Genomic DNA, 5,821 nt, shown 5'->3' on the forward strand with positions numbered 1-5,821 from the left:
GGGGCTGCCCCGGTCCTGCACGTGCCGTCCGACGGTACCGGCAGTGCGTCCCCGGGGGAAAGTGCCGCCGCGCTCGTTGCTTCCTTCCTCCCGGTAAGGAAACGCCGCTGCCGCCCCGCGGGCGCGGTGTCGGCGGGCGCTCCGCGTGCAAAGCGCCGAAGAGCAGCGCCGGCACCGCACAGGTGCTCAGCAGCGCCGCCGCTGGTGCCGCCTTGTGGGCAAAGTGCGGTACCGCAGCCCGGCGTTCGCGCGCCGGCTCTGAGCCCTCCGGCGCGCCGTCGTACGGCCGGCGCGCATGCGTGGTCCCCGGGAGCAGCGTGGCGGCGCGCAGGGCGCGGGTGTCGGCGGCAGCGGGCGGGTGTCGGCGGCAGCGGGCGAGCGCCGGGACCGCGGGTGAGGCGAGCGATCCCCTCCGGCGGGGGCGGGGGCGGCGGCGGCGGTGGGTGCCTCCTGCCCGCTGGCCGCCCACGGCTGGCGGGACGGGAAGCTGCGAAGCGGCCGCCGCGGCAGGCTCCCGGTCCGCCGGAGGCGAGCCGGGCCAGGGCAGCGCCCGGCAGGTCCCCGAGAGCCGACAGAAGGGAAGAGGGAACGGAGGCGGGCACCCCCCCAGGCGCGGCCAGCGGGCGCCTCCCCGAGTCGCCGGAGCTGCCCAGGCGCCTTCCCCCGGCCCCGCTCGGCCCGTGCGGCTGCCCCCAGCTGCAGCCCCTGCCCTGAAGCCTGTGCTGCAGCCGCAGGCAGCCCCCGAGCCCTGTCGTGAGGGCGGCAAGCTGGCCCTCCGGTGTTCTTGAGTCTCCCTTAATGCGGGTACCGTTAGCAGTGGCGCGGGGAAGGAGCGGCATCCGTCCGCGGAAGCCCCTGCGGACGGAGGGGCTCCGGCCAGGGCGGAGCTACGGTAATAACGGTCGCTGCTGCCTCTTTCCCTCTGCCAGAGGCCACGCCGTGAGTGCGGTTGTCCGTTCGTCCCCGGGGATGCCGTTGACTGCAGCAGCCTCAGGCTCACGTAGGCTGTCTCTGCCCGGCCTCCCTCTCCTCGCGGCACGGGAGCGCAGAGGGACAGGCGGAGCGCTTACTGGCTGTGGACGGGAGCTGCTGAAGCTGGAGAGGCCACAGAAAGGTAAAGAAGAAGAAACGGAAGGCCATCTGGCTGGCAGCTGCCTCCCGCTGCAGGCCAGAGGGACCCTGCCTCTGTGGGTGTGGGAGGATCCCTCCTCGTAATCCACAGCAGGTCAGACCGCCAGGGTCTGTATGCGTGACCAGCAGCGCGGTACGGCCACGTAGTAAGCGAGCGAGCGAGGCTACGTGTCTAGGAGGCCTCCTCGTAAGAGCTGCGAGGGGCTCGTGTGTTCCGTTATGCGGAGGACAGCCAAGCGACTGGAGTTACAGAAGAGGAAGGGAGGAGAGAAGGAGAAAGAAGCGTCTGAACTGGCAAAGTCTCCTGGCAGCGCCAAGAACAAGAGCTGCGGTGAGCCCCGGGCCCTCGGGGCCATGTCTCCCCTCTTCAGTGTTCTGGTCCCTCCCTGCCCCTCCCTCCCCTGGTCCCCCCTCTTTCCCACACCCCTGCCTTTTTTTTTTTTTTTTTTTTTTTTTTTTCCCCCTTTCCTCCCTTGTAGCTCTGATACTGAAAAGCCGGTCAAAGAAACTCTCTAAGACTCGTTTTGGAGTTTTAGAAAGCAGGCATTCTTCATTGCAGCGCTGGATGCACGGGGGATAGTTCCACCTGGTGTGCATGCCACAGCTTTAGCACAAACAGGTTATATAGAATAACTAATTGCTTATTAATCAGATTAGTATACGTATACATAAAAACGACGGCAACCGATTATCATAGTACTGCTTACATCCGATCACGCGCAATGAAGGATCCATTTGAGACGAAGGGCTGCTTTTGCGACCACCGACCCATTTGAAGTTCTTGCTGGCTGTCCTCGAAGTCTTTATTCTTGTCCTTGTTCTTTGATCTTGAAGCTTAACGCAGTTTCAATCACATGTGGTCAGTTTCAGCATTGTTCCCATTTAGCGTACAGGAACATCTAGTCATAAGAGCAAAGAACTGCAAAGCTTAGGAGTACCTACCTCTGCTAGTTAATTGCTCGGCTATACTTTTGTCTATTGTTTCAGTCGTAGCGTTAGTATAAGACTTCTAATAATTATTTACCAAATCTCACTTTTACAGTCACCTAGCAGCAAACCACAGCTGGTACAAAGTATTAAAACCATCCAAATATTTAGATGTGCCATACAGAACGTATGGTAATATGCTATCAGAGGTGTCCGAGGGGCAGGGGGAGCGCCGGGGGGCGCCCCGAGCCCCGGAGCAGACTCGCTGGCAGGACTTGATAGGCGCGCGACTGACTGAATAGACGCTGGCCGGCCGGCCCCTTTGCCCTCCGGGCTGCGTTTGCGCTCCCTCTACATGGGGCGAGGGGCTGTGAGGGAGCCCAGGGGAGGAGGAGGTGAGGCACTGGGGGGGGTGGGCCGTGCCCCCCCGTGTTCCTGCTGGGCTCCGGCTGTTGCAAATATTCTGGTAAAGAAATCAACATTTAATCACAAAGAAGAGTTAGCTTTGATTAAGAAGTAAAATTGTGAAGCATAACGTATAGGATTGTTAAGTTTGAAACGTAGCCATAGAAACTTTAGGAGCTGCGTTATGCGTGACGCTAGGAACCGTAATATTGTTAAAGTTTGAAACAGCTAACCCTAGAGACCTCAAGGAAGTTACTGGTTTTTCTACGTTCTGTTTCAGGAAACTAAGGAAACCATCATGGACACCAGTTTGCTGCTTGGAAACCCCCTTACCCTTCCCATCTTGATTTGAGTATCGAAGATGCCAGTCAGCAGAGCCAAGTGTCACTGACCAATGATTGTTTTTAAATAAGAATATTGATAAGGTTATATAATCACAGGACCGATCATTACAAAGGTTAAATTTAAGAACGAGCATAGTATGCGTTTTTACGGAAGGAGCTTAGGTAACAATGACCTGACGGGAAAAGTCTGTAAAAACTGATGGATTTTGATACTAAGTGGGACACGCCTTTGGAGGAGCGATCCCCTGTGTCCCCAGCACTGCGATAAACAAAGTGCCTGCTTCTTAAGTTCACGTTGGTGTTAAGGAGTTTTATTCTGGATTTCGGTAATGGTTTTGGCGACCCAGATGGGACCTTGTGAGTGAGACTGGACGAGATGGAGTGTCGATCGAACTCCGGCCGGCGCCAAGGTATTGTTGGGGAGAACAAGGTATTGTGACACCCTCGACACGCAAAGCTCCTCGCAGCGTTCCCTGGATAAAAGGTAAGGCGCTGCTTCTTTGGAATTTGTTTGGAAAGCCTGCCCGTGAAGCGCGGCGAAAGCTTCGCAGGGTTGGGGCTTGGAGGGTACCCGTCTGCAGTGGAAGCCTAGGCGTCTGCCCGCAAGTCATAAGTGGAAGCTATTGCTGGGTTGGACTTTGTGTATTATTTGGGACAGCTGTCGTTTGCATTTGTTTGGTATTTAGTATTTGAATGTATATAAGTATAATGGCATTAGCAAAATTGTTTAAGAATAAGAGTGCAGGAAATAGAACTGCTGATGAAAAGTTGCCAGAAACATCACCGTTGGGATGTTTATTGGCACATTGGGGTGAATTGCAGGAAAAGTGGTAAACAAACAGAACTTTGAGTTATAATACTATATTGCAATTACTGTTGTTTTGTAGGAGAGAGAGTAAATGGAATAAAGTACCACATGTAGATTTGTTCTTTTTAAGTGAACGTATCTGACGGGGACCGGAGGGAAGTCTCCCAGCAGAACCTCTGGTTACAGCTTGTTACAAATATTCTGATAAGTTAAAATTTTATATAAGCTGGGTTTGATGAAAAAGTAAAGATTGTAGAATATATAGGGGTTTGAAGCTCGCAATGTAGTCATTGAAACTTAGGAACATATAAAATGTGCTGTATACAGTCATAAGAAAATAAGTATTGTCTAAAATAAGTTAACCGTAGAAACTTCGACCGATTTGTTAGTTTGTAGCGTTTCGTCCTAAGAAACTAAGAGAGATCGTTATGGATCTTAGTTCTGTTGCTTAGAAACCCCACTTTGATCAAGATTCCAGTTAGTGGAATTAAGTAAGATTAACCAATGAATGTTTTAGTATGAGAATATTGAAAAGGTGGTGTGACTGAGGGCCAATCACTAGAAACGTTAAATTCAAGAATTAACATTGTATGTACTTTTATGTAAATCTAATACATGATGGCGAAAATCATACTGTGCAGAATCACATAAGAGAGGTCAGCTATCGGACAAAGTGAAGAAGACTATGGAAGACCACCAGCAGGCTTCTGAAGACCACCAGAGGCTTCACCACGCCTGCGTAGAAGGACGTTTACATATGCTAATGATTTAACGGACAGTTGATGATTATGTATGACATTTCCCAGAAATTTAGTGAATATGGATAACAGGTGTGTATTTAACCTGCATGATTAAACTCGACAGGTGCACACACTAGGTGGAGTGATCCCCTGTATGCCCAGCGCCGCAATAAAGCGCGTGCTTCTTGACTTCTCATTGCTGTTAAGGAGTTTTATTCCGGATTTCGGCAACAAGCTGAACTGGGAGAACAGAAAATTGAATTTGAGTTGACACTAGAGTCACCTTTTCAGTTTTAAATACCTTAGAGGGAGAGTTAAGTTTTGAAGAAATTGGTGGTGGTGGTGCAACAAGCGAACGAGAAACTAGACCCTTCTTTAAATCTTTAACAATGAAATTAGGAAAGCAACGGGTCACTCAGCAGTTTTTGTATGTGCCAAATTCTCCTAAACTCCTGTTAAGGAGAGATCTATTTGAGAACTTAAGAGGCAGAAATTAAATTTAAAAATGGAGAGATTAAAATTTTAATTCCAGAAACTAAACGTATTGAAGCAGTGGCTTTGTTGTTAACAGGATGTTTACCGAAAGCGGAAGATTATACCAGTCCAAGTATAATGCTGTCATTCCAATCGTCTGGACTGGGAAGTTCCTGGTAAATCCAAAAAGCAGAACCTGTGAGAGTTGATTAAAGCCAGGATCGAATCCGGTAAGAATTAAACAATACCTCCCAAAACCAGAAAGTCGGAAAGGGTTAGTAATGGTAATACAAAAATTTTTAAGATACAAATTGTTAATAGAATGTGAATCCAGATATAACACCCCGATCTTGCCTGTTAAAAGGCTGATGAAAAAGATGACAGATTAGTTCAAGACCTCCTCAGAGCAATAAATCAAATGGTACAAGATATTCATCCGGTAGTGGCAAATCCTTATACTTTGTTAACAACCCTAATGGAGAAACGAGAATGGTTCACAGTGTTAGACCGAAAAGATGCCTTTTTCTGTATTCCCTTGGATCCCAATAGTCACGAGGTTTTTGCTTTGGAATGGGAAAATCCTGAGACTGGGAGAAAAACACAATATACGTGGACAGTCTTGCCTCAAGGCTTTAAGAATAGTCTTACCATTTTTGGAAATCAACTGGCACGAGAATTAGAGATTTGGAAGAAAGAAAATAATCAAGAAATCTTGCTGAAATATACGGATGATCTGTTAATTGTAGCTGAGAAGGAAGAACAATGCCCAAAGTTAACTGTTAACTTTTTGAACTTTTGGGGAATCAGTGGATATCGAGTGTCAAAAGAAAAAGCCCAAATAACCCAGAAAGAAGAAACTTATTTGAGTTTTAAAATCGTAAAAGGACAGAGACAATTGGGACCTGAGGGAAAAGAGGGAATGTGTCGTCTCCCCGAACCTAAGACTAAAAAAATTAATGACAAGCCTTTCCGGGAATGGTTGGTGTCACCTG

At 49.6% G+C, this 5,821-nt stretch overlaps 1 long non-coding RNA gene across 1 annotated transcript; it reads left to right on the forward strand.

The window, feature by feature from the left end:
- The first annotated feature begins 347 nt into the window (after positions 1 to 347).
- On the forward strand, positions 348 to 3,114 carry LOC126034328 (uncharacterized). Its single transcript, XR_007504585.1, has 3 exons — positions 348 to 393; positions 930 to 1,462; positions 2,744 to 3,114. It is a non-coding gene; the product is annotated as an uncharacterized LOC126034328 (long non-coding RNA).
- The last annotated feature ends 2,707 nt before the right edge of the window (positions 3,115 to 5,821 follow it).

This window comes from Accipiter gentilis, chromosome 33 (genome assembly GCF_929443795.1).
Source record: "Accipiter gentilis chromosome 33, bAccGen1.1, whole genome shotgun sequence".
Classification (NCBI taxonomy): domain Eukaryota; kingdom Metazoa; phylum Chordata; class Aves; order Accipitriformes; family Accipitridae; genus Astur; species Astur gentilis.